The sequence below is a fragment of the Bos indicus x Bos taurus genome, chromosome 3, assembly GCF_003369695.1.
Source record: "Bos indicus x Bos taurus breed Angus x Brahman F1 hybrid chromosome 3, Bos_hybrid_MaternalHap_v2.0, whole genome shotgun sequence".
NCBI classification, from domain to species: Eukaryota; Metazoa; Chordata; class Mammalia; order Artiodactyla; family Bovidae; genus Bos; species Bos indicus x Bos taurus.
Window position 1 is genome coordinate 5,441,272 of NC_040078.1, and position 22,853 is coordinate 5,464,124.

A 22,853-nucleotide genomic window follows, 5' to 3' on the forward strand; every position below is an offset into this window, starting at 1 on the left:
TTGATTACTCTCAAAGCATTGTGGTTGGAGAAGATGCTTGATGTGATTTCAATTTTCTTAAATTTACTGAGGTTTGATTTGTGATCCAAGATATGGTCTATCCTGGAGAATGTTCTATTTGCACTTGAAAGAAGGTGTATTCTTTTGCATTTGGATGGAACGTCCTGAAGATATCAATGAGAACCATCTCATCTAGTGTATCATTTAAGACTTGTTTCCTTATTAATTTTCTGTTTTGATGATCTGTCCGTTGCTGTGATTGGGGAGTTAAAGTCTCCTACTATTATTCTGTTGCTGTCAGTTTCTCCTTTTATATCTGCTAGTGTGTGTCTTATGCATTGAGGTGCTCCTATGTTGGGTCTATATAACTTTACCATTGCTATCTCTTCCTCTTGGATTTATCCCTTGATCATTATGCAATATCCTTCCTTATCACTGATAATATTCTTCATTTTAAGGACTATTTTGTCTGGTATGAGGATTGCTTCTCCAGTTTTCTTTTGTTTCTCATTTACATGGAATATATTTTCCATTCTCTCACTTTCAATCCATATGTGTCTATAGGTCTGAAGTGTGTTTCTTATAGACAGCCTGTATATGGGTCTTGCTTGTGTATCCATTCAGTCAGTCTGTGTCTTTTGGTTGAAGCATTTAATCCATTTACATTTAAAGTAATTATTCACATACATGTTCCTATTGCCATTTTCTTAATTGTTTGGGATTGATTTTGTAGATCTTTTTCTTCTCTTGTATTTCTTGACTATATAATTCCCTTTAACATTTGTTGTAAAGCTGATTTGGCAGTACTGAATTCTCTTAACTTTTGCTCGTCTGAAAAGCTTTTGATTTCTCCATCAGTTTTGAATGAGATCTTTGCCAGGAATGGTAATCTTGGTTGTATATTTTTCCCTTTCAGTACTTTAAATATATCCTGCCAGTCCCTTCTGGCCTGCAGAGTTTCTGGTGAAACATCAGCTGTTAAATGTATGGGGTTTCCATTTTATGTTATTTATTGCTTTTCCCTTGCTGATTTTCATTTTATTTCTTTGTGTTTAGGCTTTGTTAGTGTGATTGGTATGTATCTTCACATGTTTGTCCTAGGATTTTACCTGTATGGGACTCTTTGAGCAACTTCAACTTGATTGACTATTTCCTTTTCCACGTTGGGGACATTTTCAACTATAATCTCTTCAAAATTTTTCTCATACCCTTTCTTTTTCTCTTCTTCTTCTGGGACCCCTATAATTCGAATGCAGGTGCTTTTGATATTGTCCCAGGTGTCTCTGAGACTATCATCAGTTCTTTTCATTCTTTCTGCTTTATTCTGCTCCTCATTTTAAATTGCAGGTCACTGATTCATTCTTCTGATTCAGATATTCTGCTACTGATTCCTTCTAGAGTATTTTTAATTTCAGTAATTATATTTGCCTCTGTATGGTTATATTTAAATTCTTCTAGGTCTTTGTTAATTGATTCTTGTATTTTCTCCGTTCTGTTTTCAAGGTTTTTGATCATCTTTACTATCATTATTCTTAATTCTTTTTCAGGTAGCTTGCCTATGTCCTCTTCATTTATTTTGACTTCTGTGTTTCTAGCTTGTTCCTTCATTTGTGTAGTATTTCTCTGCCTTTTCATTATTATTATTTTAGCTTATTGTGTTTGAGGTCTCATTTTCCCAGGCTTCAAGGTTGAATACTTTCTTCCTTGTGGTTTCTTCTCTCCTAAGATTGGTCCAGTGGTTTGTGTAAGCTTTGTATAAGGTGAGATTTGTGCCTTTTTTTTTTTTTTTTAATGATAGTTTGTTTTTCCTCTGACGGGCAAGGCTGAGTGAGGTGGTAATCCTGTCTGCTGATCATTGGGTTTGCATTTTTGTTTTGTTTGTTGTTTGCTTCCCTGGTGGCTCAGAGGGTAAAGTTTCTGCCTCCAATGTGGGAGACCCAGATTTGATCCCCAGGTTGGGAAGATTCCCTGGAAAAGGAAATGGTAACCCACTCCAGTATTCTTGCCTGGAGAATCCCATAGACGGAGAAACCTGGTAGGCTACAGTCCATGGGGTCGCAAAGAGTCGGATACTACTGAGTGACCACTTTCTTTTGTTTGCTGTTTAGATGAGGAGTCCTGCACAGGCTGCTACTGGTGATTGGCTGATGCTGGGTCTTTTTTCAAGTGATTTCCTTTGTGTGAGGTCTTGCTATCTGATACTCCCTAGGGTGAGTTCTCTGGTATTCTAGGGTCAGTGCTCCCACTTCAAAGGCGCAGGGCTTGATCTCTGGTCATGAAGGAAGATTCTACAAGTGGTTTGTTAAGGCATTAAGTGAAATTAAAACAGACACTCAAAAATGAGAAATGAAAGATGAAACCCAAACAAATGGCAGTTACAAAATCAGGCAAATAATAATTAAAATAATAGAATATACACCCATAAGCAAAATCAAAACAGTCCAACAAAAATAAAGTACAGAAGACTGACCCAGCAAACAAAGGAAGTCAAAAATTATATTTACCATTTAAGAACAAAAACAACTAAAGCACAAACTGAAAAACAAAATTAAAGCAAGGTGCCAAGTGTGGAATTAAGTAATTAAAACAAAAAACAAAACTAACAAATATTTTGAGAGGAAAGGAAAGATAGAAAAGAAAGAATAGACATATAAAATTAAATAGAGGTAGATGAAGAGTATTTATATATATTAAATACTAACAGGAAGGGGGAAAGAACATAGGAAAAGCAAACAAGGGAATAAATGTAGAAAGAATATAATAGGTTTAAAAAAATTAAAAGGAAAAGAAAAAATTTTTTAAAAAGAGGAAAAAAAAAGTCCACAGAACAGCAAAAGCCCAAAGTAGAGGCTGCTGCTGCTTCTGCTAAGTCACTTCAGTTGTGTCTGACTTTGTGTGACCCCATAGACGGCAGCCCACCAGGCTCCTCCATCCCTGGGATTCTCCAGGAAAGAATACTGAAGTGGGTTGCTAGTTCCTTCTCCAACTTAGAGGAAGAGGTTTATAACAACAATAAAAATGTGACTGAGGAGAAAAAAAAAAATCAAAAGCTTAATCAGATTTCATAGTGCCAATAAAATCAACAGCTACAACAACAGGGGGTGGGAGGTGAGGGGGGGTGGAGAAAAAATCCAAAAGAATCTACAGAACAGGTCAAAACATAAGAATAAAAAAAGTTTTTCTTAAGTCACTGCTATCAGAGTCCTCTCCTTTGCTGGAAGTCACAGTCCACTTCACCTCCCTAGGATGCCCTCCAACACTGTGCTAGTCTCCAGACCTGTTGCGAGGGCAGCTCAGATTCTAATCTGGTCCTACTCCTGTGTGTTCTTGTCTTCAATGTCCACAGCCATCAGAACTAGTGCGTTTTCTTTTGTGGGAGTTCTCAACGACATTTTATATATTCTGTAGACACAGAGTCTGTCTGGTTGATCGTGTGGATTAAATCTGCAGCTTGTACAGCTGGTGGGAAGGTTTTCAGTGTTCTTCCTTAGCTACACTGCCCCAGGGTTTCAATTGTGGTTTTATTTCCACCTTTGCATGTGGGTTGTCCACTGGGGTTTGCTCCTGAGGCTGCCCTGGAGGACTTTGGTCTGCCCCAGTGAGGGCCAGGTGTGGAGAAGGTGCAGGTGCTTGGGTTGGAGGGCTTCTGGCAGCACCAAGTACTCAGGGGAGTTGATGGGTAGGGCAGCAGGAAAATTTCTGCTTTATTGACTATGCCAAGGCCTTTGACTGTGTGGATCACCACAAAGTGTGGAAATTCTTAAAGAAATGGGAATACCAGACCACCTTACCTGTCTCTTGAGAAGTCTGTATGTAGGTCAGGAAGAAACAGTTAGAACTGAACATGGAACAACAGACTGGTTCCAAATAGGGAACGGGTATGTAAAGGCTGTATATTGTCACCCTCCTTATTTAAGTTATATGCAGAGTACATCATGAGAAATACTGGGCTGGATGAAGCACAAGCTGAAATTAAGATTGTCAGGAGAAAAGTCAATAACCTCAGACATGCAGATGATGCCACCCTTATGGGAGAAAGCAAAGAAGATCTAAAGAGCCTCTTGATGAATGTGAAAGAAACAAGTGAAAAAGTTGTCTTAAATTCAGAAATATAAAATCATGGGATCTGGTCCCATCCCTTCATGGCAAATAGATGGAGAAACAGTGGAAACAGTGACAGACTTTATTTTTGGGGGGCTCCAAAATCACTGCAGATGGTGACTGCAGCCATGAAATTAAAAGATGCTTACTCCTTGGAAGGAAAGTTATGACCAATCTAGAGAGCATACTAAAAAGCAGAGACATTACTTTGCCAACAAAGGTCCATCTAGTCAAGGCTATGGTTTTTCCAGTGGTCATGTATGGATATGAGAGTTGGACTGTGAAGAAAGCTGAGCACTGAATAATTGATGCTTTTGAACTGTGGTGTTGGAGAAGACTCTTGAGAGTCCCTTGGACTGCAAGGAGATCCAACCAGTCTATCCTAAAGGAAATCAGTCTTGAATATTCATTGGAAGGACTGATTTTGAAGCTGAAACTCTAATACTTTGGCCACCTGATATGAAGGACTGACTCATTTGAAAAGACCCTGATGCTGGGAAAGATTGAAGGCAGGGGGAGAAGGACACGACACAGGATGAGATGGGTGGATGGCATCACTGACTCAATAGACATGAGGTTGAGTAAACTTTGAAAGCTGGTGATGGACAGGGAGGCATGGTGTGCTGCAGTCCATGGTGTTGCAAAGAGTCAAATACAACTGAGTGACTGAACTGAACTGAGAAGGGTATGGCAACCAGTATTTGTCAATATACTCCAGTATTCTTGCCTGGAGAACCGCCCTGCCTGACAGAGAAGCCTGGCAGGCCACAGTTCACTAGGTCACAAATAGTTGGACACAACTGAAGCGATCTTGAGTGTGTAGATGCAAGACATTTTTTGCCTGTGGCAGCTCTGCCCCAGTGATGGTTGAGTGTGAAACTGGTGTAGCTGCCTGGAATGCAGGGACCCTGGTGGAGACAAGCGTGCAGGGACATGAACTGCCTCTGCTGCAGGAGTTATGGCTCTATCAGAGTCTTTTTTCCAGCTTCTTGTAGCTGGCGATCAGAAGACCTCTTGGGCCAGTTTTTCTCCATAGCTCTGCCTGTTCAGGCATGTAGATGGCTCCCTTGCCTGGAATCCTTCTCTGATGTTTGGAGCATCAGTCGCATACAGGGGCACTCTGGGTGGGTTCCTACTCTGTAGTTTAGTGCCTTGGGCATTTGATGGGCCAGCCACTCTATTGTTCAACTGCCGATGCTGGCATGTGGGGAGAGAGAGGCTCTGGTGATGGCTCCACCCCCTACACATGACCCAGCTGCATCACCTTGCTTCTCTGGCTGTCTGGCTTTCCTCCACTGGCATTTTCCACCATAATCTCCTCCCTCACGTCCCCTGGATCCATCTCTCTGAAGTCAATAGCAGCGTTCACCCTAGGTTTTCTCCACAATCTCTAAACTCCAGCTCCCAGCCACTGTGCCTTCTAGGGGACCTGAGTCCCTGTCCAGGGTATGTATGGCTGTGCAAGGACTGTCTAATTCTTATTCCATTTAGGCTGTCACAGATCAGCTGTTTCACTCTCAGCCTTAAATGTTTCTCCTCTGACTCAGACGATTGCTCCAATGTGGGGATCGGACCCCTCCTTTAGTTCCCCCACCCTCCGAGGGCAGATCTAGTCCTACTAACACTCCTGTTTCCCCTCCTAGTTCTTTCGTCCTATTGAGTTTTGCATGGTTCTATATATTCTTTACCACTGGTCAGGTACTTCTGTCTGCTCTCAGCTGGCATTCTGCCTGCACTTCTGTGTCTGAAGGTGTATTCCTGAAGGATCTGTAGAGAGACATGCACTTCATGTCCACCTACTCCTCCGACATCTTGTTCTGTCTGTTCATTTATTTTTTAAATCAGTTAAGAGGAAAAAGGAGGAGAAATATGTGATTGCTCTGTCCTTTTAATTGTGTATATATATATATATATATATATATATATATATATATATATAATTATTTTGACTGGCTGTCTTTGTGGGGTTTTTTTGTTTGTTTGTTTATTTGCATGAAATCATATTACTGTCTTTTGTCACTCTTTCAGCCTGAAAAATTTTGTTTAATATTTCTTACAAAGTGGTTCTGCTAGAAATTAATTGTCTAACTTTTTATTTATCTGAGAATGTCTTTATTTTATCTTCATTTTTTTGATGGCCATTGTTTCTTTAATGGGATTTTTTACAAAAAAGATTTGAGTTGAAAGTATAAAGTTCCAATAATCTGGGAGGTGGGTCATAGAGGATCCTGCTGTGATGTATGTCGGAGAGTGTTTTGCCTATGTTCTCCTCTAGGAGTTTTATAGTTTCTGTTCTTATGTTTAGATCTTTTATCCATTTTGAGTTTATTTTTGTGTATGATGTTAGAAAGTGTTCTAGTTTCATTCTTTTACAAGTGGTTGACCAGTTTTCCCAGCACCACTTGTTAAAGAGATTGTCTTTAATCCATTGTATATTCTTGCCTCCTTTGTCAAAGATAAGGTGTCCATATGTGCGTGGATTTATCTCTGGGCTTTCTATTTTGTTCCATTGATCAATATTTCTGTCTTTGTGCCAGTACCATACTGTCTTGATGACTGTGGCTTTGTAATAGAGCCTGAAGTCAGGTAGGTTGATTCCTCCAGTTCCATTCTTCTTTCTCAAGATAGCTTTGGCTATTCGAGGTTTTTTGCATTTCCATACAAATTGTGAAATTATTTGTTCTAGCTCTGTGAAGAATACCGTTGGTAGCTTGATAGGGATTGCATTGAATCTATAAATTGCTTTGGGTAGTATACTCATTTTCACTATATTGATTCTTCCAATCCATGAACATGGTATATTTCTCCATCTATTAGTGTCCTCTTTGATTTCTTTCACCAGTGTTTTATAGTTTTATATATATAGGTCTTTAGTTTATTTAGGTAGATATATTCCTAAGTATTTTATTCTTTCTGTTGCAATGGTGAATGGAATTGTTTCCTTAATTTCTCTTTCTGTTTTCTCATTATTAGTGCATAGGAATGCAAGGGATTTCTGTGTGTTGATTTTATATCCTGCAACTTTACTATAATCATTGATTAGTTCTAGTAATTTTCTGGTGGAGTCTTTAGGGTTTTCTATGTAAAGGATCATGTCATCTGCAAATAGTGAGAGTTTTACTTCCTCTTTTCCAATTTGGATTCCTTTTATTTCTTTTTCTGCTCTGATTGCTGTGGCCAAAACTTCCAAAACTATGTTGAATAGTAATGGTGAAAGTGGGCACCCTTGTCTTGTTCCTGACTTTAGAGGAAATGCTTTCAATTTTTCACCATTGAGGATAATGTTTGCTGTGAGTTTGTCATATATAGCTTTTATTATGTTGAGGTATTTCCTTCTATTCCTGCTTTCTGGAGAGTTCTTATCATAAATGGATGTTGAATTTTGTCAAAGGTTTTCTCTGCATCTATTGAGATAATCATATGGTTTTTATTCTTCAATTTGTTAATGTGGTGTATTACATTGATTGATTTGCGGATATTGAAGAATCCTTGCATCCCTGGGACCTAATTAAACTTAAAAGCTTCTGCACAACAAAGGAAACTATCAGCAAGGTGAAAAGGCAGCCTTCAGAATGGGAGAAAATAATAGCAAATGAAGCAACTGACAAACAACTAATCTCAAAAATATACGAGCAACTCCTACAGCTCAACTCCAGAAAAATAAATGACCCAATCAAAAAATGGGCCAAAGAACTAAATAGGCATTTCTCCAAAGAAGACATACAGATGGCTAACAAACACATGAAAAGATGCTCAACATCACTCAATATCAGAGAAATGCAAATCAAAACCACTATGAGGTACCATTTCACACCAGTCAGAATGGCTACGATCCAAAAGTCTACAAGCAATAAATGCTGGAGAGGGTGTGGAGAAAAGGGAACTCTCTTACACTGTTGGTGGGAATGCAAACTAGTACAGCCACTATGGAGAACAGTGTGGAGATTCCTTAAAAAACTGGAAATAGAACTGCCTTATGATCCAGCAACACCACTGCTGGGCATACACACTGAGGAAACCAGAAGGGAAAGAGACACGTGTACCCCAATGTTCATCACAGCACTGTTTATAATAGCCAGGACATGGAAGCAACCTAGATGCCCATCAGCAGGTGAATGGATAAGAAAGCCATGATACATATACACAATGGAGTATTACTCAGCCATTAAAAAGAATACATTTGAATCAGTTCTAATGAGGTGGATGAAACTGGAGCCTATTATACAGAGTGAAGTAAGCCAGAAAAAAAACACCAATACAGTATACTAACGCATACATATGGAATTTAGAAAGATGGTAACAATAACCCTGTGTATGAGACAGCAAAAGAGACACTGATATATAGATCAGTCTTATGGACTCTGTGGGAGAGGGAGAGGGTGGGGAGATTTGGGAAAATGGCATTGAAACATGTATGCTATCATGTATGAAGTGAGTCTCCAGTCCAGGTTCGATGCACGATACTGGATGCTTGGGGCTGGTGCACTGGGACGACCCAGAGGGAGGGTATGGGGAGGGAGGAGGGAGGAGGGTTCAGGATGGGGAACACATGTATACCTGTGGCAGATTCATTTCGATATTTGGCAAAACCAATACAATATTGTAAAGTTAAAAAAAAAAAAGTTTAGGGTAGAAAATCTTCAAAGGAAAGGGGTCAGAGGGGAGCCAAATACTCTGATTTGCCCAAATAATTGGCTGACAGCTATATTATACACACAAAGAAAAAACACCAAGGAGCCAATGAAAAAAACCAGCACCTGCAAGCTGAAAAACTAAACAGAAATGTTAACTGCTGTACATTATATAGAAGATAAGACTTAGAGTTTATTCAAGTTAACTCTACTATAGCAAAAATCATTGTCTATTGTATATAATAGTCTTCTTTATGTTAGCAATTAATCATGATAAAATTAAATAATAATGTAGAATATTATTGTCCAAAACTATAGTAAAGATTCAAAGATAAAAAAAAAGAAAGAAAGTATAAAGTTCCCATACCACTATCCACCCACCAATTTCTTCTATTTTTAACATATTAAAGTAACTGGTTATTCTTGATGAACCAATTTTGAAATGTTCAGTTCAGTTCATTTGCTCAGTTTTGTATACCTCTCTGTGATCTCATCAACTGCAGCACGCCAGTATTCACTGTCCATCACCAACTCCCAGAACTTGCTCAATCTTACGTCCATTGAGTCTGTCATGCCATCCAACCATCTCATCCTCTGTAGTCCCCTTTTCTTCCAGCCTTCAATCTTTCCTAGCATCAGGGTCTTTTCCAATGAGTCAGTTCTTCACAACAAGTGGCCAAAGTACTGGAGTTTCAGCTTCAGCTTCAGTCCTTCCAAAGAACACCCAAGACTGATCTTTAGAATGGACTGGTTGGATTTCCTTGTAGTCGAAGGGACTCTCAAGAGTCTTCTCCAACACCACAGTTCAAAAGCATCAATTCTTTGGTGCTCAGCTTTCTTTATAGTCCAACTCTCACATCCATACATGACCACTGGAAAAACCATAGCCTTGACTAGATGGACCTTTGTTGACAAAGTAATGTCTCTGCTTTTTAATATGCTTCCTAGGTTGGTCATAACTTTCCTTCCAAGGACTGTCTTTTAATTTCATGGCTGCAATCACCATCTGCAGTGATTTGGGAGCCCAGAAAAGTAAAGTCAGCCACTGTTTCCACTGCTTCCCCATCTATTATAAAACCATCACATAGTTTTGCAATGAAATTATAAAGAGGCATGTGAAAAATTTGTGGAGTGTCTTATTCCAGTAGGGCTACTATATCAAAGGGTTTCCCTGGTGGCTCAGACAGTAAAGCATCTGCCTACAATGTGGGAAACCTGGGTTTGATCCCTGGGTCAGGAAGATCCTCTGGAAAAGGAAATGGCAACCCACTCCAGTACTCTTGCCTGGAAAATTCAATGGATGGAGGAACGTGATAGTCTATAGTCCATGGGATCACAAAGAGTCAGATATGACTGAATGACTTCACTTTTACTTTCAATCAAAATCTGACAATCTCTTTATTGGGAGTCTTTAAAGCTGAGTGCCGAAGAATTGATGCTTTTGAATTGTGGTGTTGGAGAAGACTCTTGAGAGTCCCTTGGACTGCAAGGAAATCCAACCAGTCCATTCTGAAGGAGATCAGCCCTGGGATTTCTTTGGAAGGAATGATGCTAAGCTGAAACTCCAGTACTTTGGCCACCTCATGTGAAGAGTTGACTCATTGGAAAAGACTCTGATGCTGGGAGGGATTGGGGGCAAGAGGAGAAGGGGACGACAGAGGATGAGATGGCTGGATGGCATCACTGACTCGATGGACAGGGAGGCCTGGCGTGCTGTGATTCATGGGGTCGCAAAGAGTCGGACACGACTGAGCGACTGAACTGAACTGAACTGAGGCCATTTACATTTGCTGTAATTATCAATAGAGTTGGTTTAAATCCTCCATTTAAAAAAAAGAAAATTTTTTGTAATCTGCTTTTTGTTCTTTTCCTCTGTTCTTATCTTCTTTGGAAGAATTGGACATATTTTAGGAATTCTTCTCTCCAGTATTAATTATACCTCTTCTTTTATTATTTTAATATGATTGTTCTTGGGTTTATGGTATATATTGTTAACATTGCACTCTAATTTCAAATTATATTTACCACTTTGCATAAAGTGTGTAAGAACGTTAGAGAGTTATATTTTAAGTTATTCTCTCCCAACCCTTACTTTTATAGATTTTACTCTGACATAAATTATAAACCTTCACATTCATTGCCATTATTTTCAGTCTCATAGTTATCTTTTGGGGTGATTAATTTAAGTTGAAATGCCTTCTATATTTATTCATATGTTAATATGTCCACTGCTATTTATTTCCTTGTGTAGATATGAATTCCATCTGGCATTATCTTCCTTCTGTGTAAAGAATTTCTTTCAACCTTAAGGTAAATTTGTTGATAATGGATTCTCTCATCTTTTATTGTCTTACATCTTCTGTATTTATTAAAATATACTTTTTTTTTTCTCAGTACTGAATTCTAAATCAACTTTTATTTTACAATGTCTAAAAAAATTACTTCATTGTCTCCTGGCTTGCACAAATTTTCAAGAGAAGTTAGTTACCATTCTTACCACTGTTACTCTGTACTACTTTGAGCATTTGTATGTTTTTTCCCAGTGGCTGCTTTTAACACAACTTTAAAATTTTCAATTATTATTTTATTTTTCTCTTTATTCTGGATTTTTAACCATTTAGTTTGTTGGTGTGAATTTTTAAAAGGTAATATTATTGTCTGAGTTTTGTGTATGGGCTTACAGTTCTCATCAAAATTTTGTAAAATTTCTAATCATTATTTTTCATATTTTTTGGTCTTTATCTTCTCTTGTTAGGGCTCCAGTCACATCTATTTTAGATAGTTTACATTTTCATACCATCATCAGGCTTTGTTCATTTTTTGATCTCTTCTTCCTGACTCTCATTTTAGGCAGTTTCTTTTGCCATGTGTTTACTTTCAATGACATTTTCTTCTGCAATGCCTACCATGATGTCTTTTGTGATGTCTACTACAATTATATCTAGTTTATTTTTCGTTTCAGTATTGCATGTTTCATTACTAGGTTTTCTATTTGGGCCATTTTTATACATTTTTTTGTTTTTTTCTTATCATATTTATATTTTTCTTTACCTTCTTTATCAGATGAAGTACATGTATGAAAGCTGTTTTAATATCATTTACTGCTATTTCCATTATCTCTCTCATTTCTAAGTCTGTTTCTAATGATTGATTGTCTTCTTGTAAGAACACATTTCCTGTTTATGTACATGCCTGGTAATTCTTGTTTGGATCGAGACATGTTAAATTTTGTTTTGTAAGTTCTGGATTGTTGTTATTTCTTTAAATAGTTTTAGACTTTGTTCTACAATATTATTATTATTAGTAGTAATAGTAGTCAAGTTATTATTTGTTTGATCCCCTGAATCTTTTTTCTACATGTAATTAAGGAGGCCCAGCACATTCTTTAATCTACTAATTTACTCCCACTAAAAACACTATATTTTTTTAGTGCTTTAACAAATGAACCATGTTTTATAAGATCTTTCTACTTTGGATCTTAAAGGTACAAACTATTCTTTACTTTTTGTGAGCCCTGGGAAAGGTTTAGCATACTATTTGCCAGGAATCTTTGCCTATACATGAATATTTTTTTTCTTATATGTCCACAGACAGTTACTCAATCAATGACTTAAAAGAACTCCTCTGCATATTTCTAAAAGTCTTCCTATAAATCTTTTTCTTCTCTGGTACTCTATTCCAAAAATTTCGATCACCTTAGTTTTCCTGCAAGACCATCAGGCTCTGTTTGGGTTCCCTCACTCTATCCTATGGCCCAGAAACTCCAAGTAGTAAGTTGGGACAGAATAGGGGTTCCTTCATTTATTTCTTATCTTAGGGATCACAGTCCCGCATTCTATTGTTCAATGACTAAATAAGTTATTCCATATATTTTGTTCCGTTTTCTACCTTTCCAAGCTGGAAAGGTGAAATTGTTTTCTATTACTATCTCACTGCAGAAAGTGAAATTTCATGTTCTTATTTCTCATTGCTATCTTAGCAAAGTAATTCATCTCCATGAGCTTCAGTTTCCCTTTTTGTTAATTGGGAATGTGCGCTGTGCTCAGTTGCTTCAATAGCGTCTGACTGTTTGTGACTCTATAGACTGTAGCCTGCCAGGATCTTCAGTCCATAGGATTCTCCAGGCAAAAATATTGGAGTGGGTTGCCTCATCCAGAGGATCTCCCTGACCCAGGAATCAAACCTGCGTCTCCGGCATTGCAGGTGGATTCTTTACCAGTGAGCCACCAGGGAAATCTGAAGGGAATAGCAATATCTATTTCATAAATTACTGTAGTGAAAATATCCAGCATAGAGCTATATCTGTAGTAAGTATCAGAGGAAGAATCATTTATTTCTCTTTCTTTTGATAATTAAAACACATGGTATTCCTCTCTACTTATCCAAATCTTTCCTATTCTGGCAAGACTAAATTCAACCATATTTTTCCTTAACAATGTCCTTCCAAGCCTAGCCTAAAGGGATCTCTCCTTTCTCTGAAACATTTCAGCTATTATTGTCTGTACAATTTCTTGATTAATTAATCATAGGTACCCTTTAATAACATTGCTACTGTTGTCTAGAAATGCTATTTAAATTCTTTATTATTGGATATTACCTAATGTTTGTAGGTGTTTCTATTCAATAAGCCATAAGCTGTCATGAAGACAACTTATGAAATGTGTCAATATTCACTGTAGTTCCTGACTCAGAGCCTACCACATAGTAAGGACGAAATTATTAATTTAGTTTTGATGACATGTGATCACAATAGTTATTCTTATGCCAGAAAGGTCATCATAGAATTAAATGTACACACAGCTCATGGGACAAAATCTTCTTTCTTCAGATTACCCTAAATAATCCTTCATATCTTTTCTCTCTGAGATTCAATGTTTGGCATTCTTCAGGAAAAAAAAAAAATAATGACAAAACCAGTAGAAGAATATGTGGAAATGTATATGCCATTTAGAAGATGAGCAGAGCCTCAAGACTGAAAAGCCACATATAATTTGACTCTGTACCTTGTGTGGAGCAAGGGTCCTGGCATCACCATCCACCCAATAGCAGACGCTCTGATCAAGAGGTTAAAACATCAAGAAGATAAATCTCTGTGTTTGTGATCTCTTGGTTACGGTCAAAGCTAAATCATGTGCTCAGTGTGAATTTCAGGATTTATTGTGCTACACTCTGTTAATATTAATGAGAACTTTCCCCAAAAAAATAAAGCCTGTCATTGCTCTATGAGTTTGAAATCTTGGTGATAGGCCAAACACTTCAGAAATCATCTACAACACTCTTTGGAGTAACAGTTGGTATCTGATTTTGCTTTCTTTACCCTATGACCATGCATCATTTTCCCTTGAACTGAAAATTCCCAATAACATTGGAAATAACATTCTAATGAATGATAGTGTGGATTTTGAAGCCTATTTCATCTCAGTGACTTCCTCAGAAATTGTTTGCTAGTCACATGATGACTGGTATGACTGAAAATCCCTGCAAACTTGCTCAAATCTGAAAATTCTCCTGCATTCTTATGACTCTGGCACAAATTTCTGGTACATATGTTTATAATCTGATTACAATCACATAGACTTATGAAATCAGAATCCATTGTCCTAAACTATTAAGGCTGGTCCCAGGACTTCCCTGGTGGTCCAGTGGTTAAGACTTACACTTCCAATGCAGGGAGCACGGGTTCAATCCCTTGTTGGGGAACTTAAATTCCCACATGCTGCGTGGCAGGGCCAAAAAAAGAAAAAGAAAAAGACTGGTCCCAGTCTCCTCCTTTGAGATAAGTCAAAATAAGAAAGATATTCTTTCTTATACCCTGGAACCATGAGGCATTATGTACAAAAGTACTTCGCATATTGTGGCTCATCAGTGGAATTAGAATGGAATTAGAAAACATTTACTCTCGTCACACTGTCTTCATTCATTATATATATATATATATATATAGATAGATAGATATAGATATAGATATAGATATATATCTCAGATCACCTGATATGAAAGATGTCCATTTCTTCTGCCTCAGACAGCACATGTTCTCCCTGCCTCTCTTCCATGCCGTACTATCTAAATCAGGAAATTCTTTAAAAATAATTCATTCACAAATTACTCTTCTCTTTATCCCCTCTTTAACATGTACACAGTCTTAATCAAGATTTGAGACTTGACTTGGGAATTTTCAACATTACACATAGAAATGTAAGGTCACAGAGGATTTCTCTTAGTTCATTACCCCAAATTTCTTCAGCCATTCCCACTCCACCATCTCCTAAAGGTGGTCCAGCTGGGGTGTTCAGTGAGCATCAGCCAACATAGAGTTCTTTTTGAGCCAGCAGGGAGCCTGATATTTTGCATCTTTCAATCAAAGTAGCAGACTTCCCTTATTAAAGAAAAAAAAAAAAGGAAGAAAGGTATAGATAAGGACTTTCTCTCTCAAGCCCCTCCTGTAATCCAGCTCCAAGTCTTCATGTGCATGATGGCTACTTTGTCCTTTCCTTGACCTGTTCTCTGGGATAAATGAACCAAAGCCTGGAATAGCTGCTTCCTGTGTGTATCAATCTGCCTCACAAGGGGAAGAGGGGAAGGCAGAGTGGTCTCTGGTTTCATCCTCCTCTACCTCCATTTTTCACTTCCATTGAATCGCTAGCTCCTTCTTGCTTCCCAAGGGTAAGCCCTGCTTCCCCTTTATTGCCTATACCTAAATCCAGCCTCTCTCTTCCCAGCACTTTTGATTTCCCATTAACACACCGAACCCCTCATGTTTCAGGAAGTTTGTGAGGGCAGTTGGTGAGGTGAATTGTGCTTCCTGACAAGTATGCAAAGCATTCTATGATATACTGGATCTGGAAACCCCTATTATAGGAGATTTACTATTCTGTTCTAAGGTTGCACTCCAGGTTGAAATTGGCTGACAAGGTCTCAGCTTGGCTAGGATTTATTCCTACATATTAAATTATTTTTTTAATTAGTTCAATGCCCTGGTCATTTCTAAACTAAAGAAATGTGAAATAAGTTCATGAAGCAAAAGTGAAACAGGCCATGGTTTGAGTCAGTTGTTCAGTTTCAGCTACAAAAATATGTGTAGCCCTCAAGCTCTTAAATACTTCCATACATTTTCTTAAGATCAAGGATTCACATATATCCTGTGTGTATGTGCACTCAGTTGCATCTGACTCTGCAATCCCATGGACTGTAGCCCACCAGGCTCCTCTGCCCATGAAATTCTCAAAGCAAGAATACTGGAGTGGGTTGCCATTCTCTTCTCCAGGGGATCTTTCTGACCCAGGGACTGAACCTGGGTCTCCTACGTCTTTGCATTGGCAGGTGGTTCCTTTACCGCTGAACCACCAGGGAAGCCCTCTCATACATCCTAGACTTTTGCAAATTAATTCCTATTGCTATCAGTCTCCTTGGCCTCTGTTTACAGATCAACATTTTTTTTTTAAGGCAAGCATGAAATGCATGTAAAATCTTTGGCAGGAAGGCAGAAACTGGCCTCTTCATTCTATCTGAAATCCTTTCTGCATTCCTGGTTCAGTGAGGTATATAAGCGTGGGAGAAGTTGATGGAGAGTATCTGTGCCTGGCAGATTGTGGGGAGGAGGTATTATTGCCTGCGCGTGTGCACACACAGACATACACAAACCCCAGATGGTAACTAGATGAGGAAAAAGAGCCAACAACACCAGGAGTTATTTTGGGAACAAAACTAGGAATCTACATATGGTTAGATTTTTCGTCCTAAATGTTGCTCTTGCATATGACAAGCTCCTTGGTGGAGCAGAAGCCAATTCATAGATCTATTCAAATTACTTTTCTAGTGTCTAATGCTTTGGAGGAAGAAGTAAAGAGGTGTGTGATCTCTTTAATAAGACCAAAATATTGCAACTATCTCAGAAGAGGCCCTATAACTTCTTCAAGCTCTCTTTTCTCTGTATAGATGCACAAGAACCAGTAATGTCAAAAAAATAGTTAAAAGTCAAGTCAGATTGCTAGAATTTAGCAGTTACTTTCAGCCTTTGGTGGATGATGGGCTGTGTGAATGGTGGGATATTGCTGGTGAGAAAAAAAAAATCATATGTTTGATCTGCAGGGCAGTACATTTGCTAATGGTCCATACTTACCAACTCCACCCTGAACACTAGTCAAGAGATTCACAATTTCCTACTGTTTAGGGAGAAAAAAAGCTTGTCATTAGCACAGCATAAATTCTTGACTACTATACAGTTCCAAACACAATATCAGGTACTGGTAATTTATTAATATCCTCTTTACATACATCAATATTACTATTATTCGTTATGAAAAATACAAGAAGACTAACACTTACTTCCCTTTCTCCCATTCCATGTTTCTAATCAAGCAGCAAACATTTCTCAGAGGTTGCTATGGGAAGAGTGCTGGGACTTTCAGGAGTAATCTTACTTTTCGATAACAATAGTTGTATGAAATGCAGTGTACAGCTTTTTTCCCCCTACATTGTTGCTTGAAAGATTTGCTGTTTCTGTTACTTGGGGAAAGCACTTCAAATTAAGAAATAGTGAGTTTTTAGTTTTTCTTCTCTAGCAGGAGAAAGAATGCCACTGAAATAATGTACCAGGAACTGAGCATACAAAACTGTGAAGATAGTCGCTGATCTTAAGGAGCTCACAGTTTACAGATGAAGACAGGCACATAAATAATAATTACAAGACAGTGTATTAAGTGATTTACCAGATGCACACTTTTGATGCTATAGGAGCACAAGGGAGTGAGTCATGAATCAGAAAAGGGAGTACAGTAATGGCTCCTGCCCAACTGCATATTCTCAGAGTGAGACTTAGCTCAGCGCTTGCATAATAAACTCTCATTGCCCTTATGTGAAACTTAGGCATGGCATGGTATGCACAAATTTTTGCACAATTTTTTACAATAGCAGCATAGCATGAATGTATTGCTTTATCTGTTAGGTGTATCTCCTTTCTTTTGAGAATAGCACCACTTTTGGACAGGGCAAGGAAATATTGTTCATTTACTCTTCAAATGTGAGATTTTACTAGAGGTACTCAATCATAACACTCTTTCCACTGAGCCCCGGCTTCTTCAGATTGAAATTATGGAACAGAAACAGTTCAGCTAGAAAGGAAGGGCTTTTAACTGAAAGCCTGGGATCTACCAATGGACAATATTTCCAGCTCTTAGAGAAAGCCCACATAAGGGAATGAATTAGGGACACAAAGAGAAACAGAAATGAGAGATAGCAATTGAGAGAAACTGATGGAATTCACAACCCAGTTTCTGGTCATCCCTGAGGCCAACTGCCTCTCAACATTCTGCTGTTTGATTATAGAGTCAAAACACTGTACTTTTTGTCTTAAACAGGTGTTCATTTTTGTATCCAAGATAATTTTAGATGGCCAAAAGGATTAACACTAGGATTTCTCCATAGAAGTTACTCACTCTTGGTATTGTATCAATCTGCTAATCTACAAGTGAGATATTTTTCTTCAGATTTTGATTATCTGGTGTTAATTACCTCTCTTCCAGAGTGTTCCTACTCTTCCTAGCATCCTGCTTCACTGGGTCACATTAAACTAAACAGATCACAGAAGTTCTGAGTTAAGAACTGTTTAGAGGAAAAAAAAAAAGCACTGTTTAGAATTCAAAGGGAATAGATGGGAATGTATTGTCTCATGAATTACAAACACATACCTGCTTCTGAAATGTGACTACAGACTGAGTGTAACATCTTACTCCAGAAGTGTGACTTTACTATAGAAATGGGACTTTATGTCTAACAGTGATGGTAAACAGGCAATTGCAGCAACTATTTAGAGCAGGTTGGGTAATTAGGACCAACATGATTCACCAAAGACTCAAATGAACCTGCTCAGAGCTAAGCTAATACTTTTCTCTCCAACCTGCTCCTCTTATAATATTCTTAATCTTCATTAGTGGTACCATAATATTCCCAGTCACACAGACTAAGAAAGGACAACTTTATCATTGAGAGAGCCTGCTTCCTTAGTCCTCATGACTAATCACTCACCATCTCAGTTAATTTCACCTTTACATATTGTTTCTTTCCATCTTTGCTTTTAATGCTCTGGCTCAGGCCCTCCTTATATTTTGCCATGCCTAATTCAACATGCTTTTAACGTGTTTACTCGCCTCCATTCTTGAGTGCATGCTAAGGCGCTTCAGTAGTGTCCAACTCTGTGTGCCCCCATGGATCGTAGCCCTCCAGGCTCCTCTGTCCATGGGACTCTCCAGGCAAGAATACAGGAGTTTGCCATTTCCTTCTCCAGGGGATCTTCCCAACCCAAGGACTGAACCTGCATCTCCGACTGTCCTGCCTTGGCAGGCAGGTGCTTTCCAACTAGCACCACCTGGGAAGCCCATCCCTATTCTTGCCCTCCTCTAATCCATCTTTTAAACAGTTGCCAGTGATTTGTCTGAGATGCAAACATGATCCTGCTACTTTCCTATTAATAATCATGCAAGGGTATCTCATCACTATAGAACTTTGGCATGGCAGTCTAGCCAAGCTCTGTCTTCAAGTGTTTGGTCAATGGTCTGCTCCTGCCTACCTCTCTACTTTCGTTACCTGCCACTCCTCTCCTCTAGGTTTCACTCCAGCTGTGCTGTTCTTTTTGCAGTACCTTTCTCAAGTTTTTCCTTTTCCTTGGAATACTCTTTACTCAGGCTATGATTAAACCATTCAGAGGCCCTAAGCATCAAAAAAGATTAGGACGCCTCATGTAAAATTAAGAATTTAATAATATTAAAATAGAAATCAAGTCTAGCATTGTGCTGATGTCATCTTAATGGATTCTTTTCCTTTTTCCTCTTCCATTATATCAAATATACAAAGGAAGTGTTACAACATCTGGGGTATATTACGAACTGGGTCAAATTATAAGGATAAGGACTCCCAGTAGATTTTCAAACACTGAATAGATGGGACCTCTGAAGTCACAATTTGCAATTGTTCATGTCTTGCCCTTTTTCTTGGTAATGGAATCACAGTCTTCCTCTGATAACACTTTTCAACTCATCCGGGAAAGGAAAGGAGAGCAGCCCGTGTATGGAAGCTTCCTGATAATACCATTGCCTGCCTAGAAGGATAGCTTGATTTTTTCCCCCAAGCAATTACTTAATTGGTATTTTGGCCCCTTTTTCTCTGAAGCAGGACATAACCTTTATTGACATTGTGGCTGCTGCCACATCTGTTATGCTGACAGAGAGAAGGAGCTGGCCCAATTCTTATGATGGATTTGGCAATGTCAAACCTTCAGCACATTTTGTAATGGGGCAAAAGGAAGCTTATTGCTAGTGGAAGGTTCCCCCAATCCCCGAAACATTGTGGATATGAAGAGGACTGTCCCCATCCTCCTAGCACCAAAATCCTCTCATCACCTCTGAAGTGAACCAGAAAGATATGAACTCCATTTCTGGAGGAGTGTCTCACTTTTGCTGGCTACTGAGCATAGGAACTGGAAGCAACTCACAATGTATTACGACAAAAATGTCTTCTATACCTGCATAGTGGATCTTCCCTGTGGCTCAGTGATAAAGAATCTGTCTGCCAATCAAGAGACGTGGGTTCGATCCCTGGGCGGAGAAGATCCCCTGGAGAATGAAACAGCAGCTTACTCCAGTATTCTTGCCTGGGAAATCCCATAGACAGAGAAGCCTAGTGAGCTACAGTCCACTGTGTCACAAAGGTGTCAGACACAACTTAGTGACTAAACAACAACAAACCTGCATAGGAACCCTATAAATCGATGTCCCAGAGACAAGTAAACACAGAAAATGAAGAAGAAGTTAACTGCACAAGATCTGCTGAAGAGAGAGAGCTGTGGATGTAGATTCATGTCAGTCCATGAGTAATGCGTTGTAGGGTTTTCACTAGATGGAAGTTCGCCGAGTGCATTGTGTAGAATAAGCTCAGTCTGTACCCACAGTCCAGGACATCTCTACTCCAGTACAGAGTACTTTATGATTTAGCAATCTTTACCAGACTTGGCATTCATAGGAGAGGCTGTAGTTATAGACCATACTGAACTGAGGTCCTCTGGAGGTAATAAAACACTAAGAAGATGCTATCTCATGGATTTGGAGCATGTCATTCCCTTGAAAGTCAAGGAGACAGCTGATTTAAAGTTTCCAGCTAGGTCACAGAAAAGTCAGTCGCGGCTGTTTCCAGCTGAGTTCAGAGTTTGAATATTTATGGTGTCAATCTGAAATCCAGATAACCACAAATAATATAAATCCATTAACTCCCCTGCACAAGAAAAGCTTTTTGGCTGCTAATGCCTTGATTGCTAGGCTACCACAGGATTGGTGTGTAGATTTCTTGCTTTTGGGCTTTCTTTTTTTTTCTGTCTGTCTCTCCTTCTGTCTCTCTCTGTATCTATCCGTCTGTTTGTTTGTCTATCTCCACATCAACCCCCGCCTTTACTGACTGTGTAAAGTTATACCAAGATACTTTAAACTGATTGAGACAACTTTCCAGGAAAAATAAGCAGGAACAGCAATGCTGGGATTGTCTGGCCTCCTCTGTGCATAGCATTTATTGTTGAAATGTTATAGTTTTGATCATCTGAGAATCACAGTGCTGGTTTATTTCTACTACTTACATCAAGTGAAGTGAAAGTCATGTCTGACTCTTTGTGACCCCTTGGACTATATAGTCCATGGAACTCTCCAGGCCAGAATACTGGAGTAGGTAGCCTTTCCCTTCTCTAGGAGATCTTCCCAATCCAGGGATCGAAACCATGTCTCCTGCAATGCAGGTGGGTTCTTTACCAGCTGAGCCACAAGGGAAGCCCAAGAAGACTAGAGTGGGTAGACTATCCCTTCTCCAGCGGATCTTCCTGACCCAGAAATTGAACTGGGGTCTCCTGCATTGCAGGAGGATTCTTTACCAACTGACTTATGAGGGAAGCCCACTTACATAGAAAGCGGATATTATTCACCAGATTATTGAACCTGAAGTCCTCTAGCATATTTGCTTCTCTGTAAGCAAAATTTTGCCCATGAAATAAAAACCATATCTTCTCTGTTCTCAACTACCCTAGAAGGCAGTAAGTGGGAGTGCCCAGATAAAGAATAGTAGCATGGACTTGTATTAAATGACACTTGCATATATGGTATTATTGGAGTTTTATAAGAGTCAGTGTGATACAGATTACTGTGCTCCTGTTTTGGATGAGGAAATTGAAGTTCAGCATCCAGCTGAAGATCATGCAGGCATATTAAAAAGCGTCTGAAGCTCCTACCCTGAGAGGCTTTTGTCAGACTATTCACCAGATCTTTGACTGTGCTAGTTCACTTACAAAATGTTTCAGAGTGACCTGGTTTGGAGACCCCTTGACAGAGATAGCAAGACAATGAACAAAATCTCACAAAAAAGCCAAAACTGGGATGGCATGATTTGGGTCAACGGCAAGCCCTGTGTTGAATTCATCCAAACCGTAGCATACCTGAGTGGCCTTCTTTACTTTAGAAATACTGTTTAAAATTTTTTTTTGATGTGGATCATTTTTAAGTCATTATTGAATTTGTTACACTATCAATTCTGTTTTATGTTTTGGATTCTGTTTTTGGCCACAGGCATGTGAGATATTAGCTACCCAACCAGGGATCAAACTGGTATCCTATGCACTGCAAGGTAAGTCCTAACCATTAGATTGCCAGAGAAGCCCCTAAAAATACTATTGTGATCTTAAAGACAGTTGGTAAAATTCAACAATTATTCCTCCACTCCTGCCTCCCTCACCATCACCATATGTTGGTCCTGTGTTAGATACTTGAGTGTGAATGGCAACAGAGGGACACCCTAGCTTCGAGAAAATTACAGCCTTCAACAAAATAATATAGGCCTACTCACACCTTTGGAATAATGAATGAATCATGAAAATGTTATAAGATCAAACAATTAAACAAACACCATCTTGACATATGACACGCAAAGCCCCTCTAAAGCACTGATTCTCAATCTCCAGCATAGAGAAGGTGTTCTCAATACTCTGCATTGGAATTACACACCAGAAATTTTTTTAAAGTACACATTTCAGGACTCCAACCTCAGACATCCTGATTTAACTTTCCTTGTGTAAAGCCTGGGCATGTGAATTTTTAA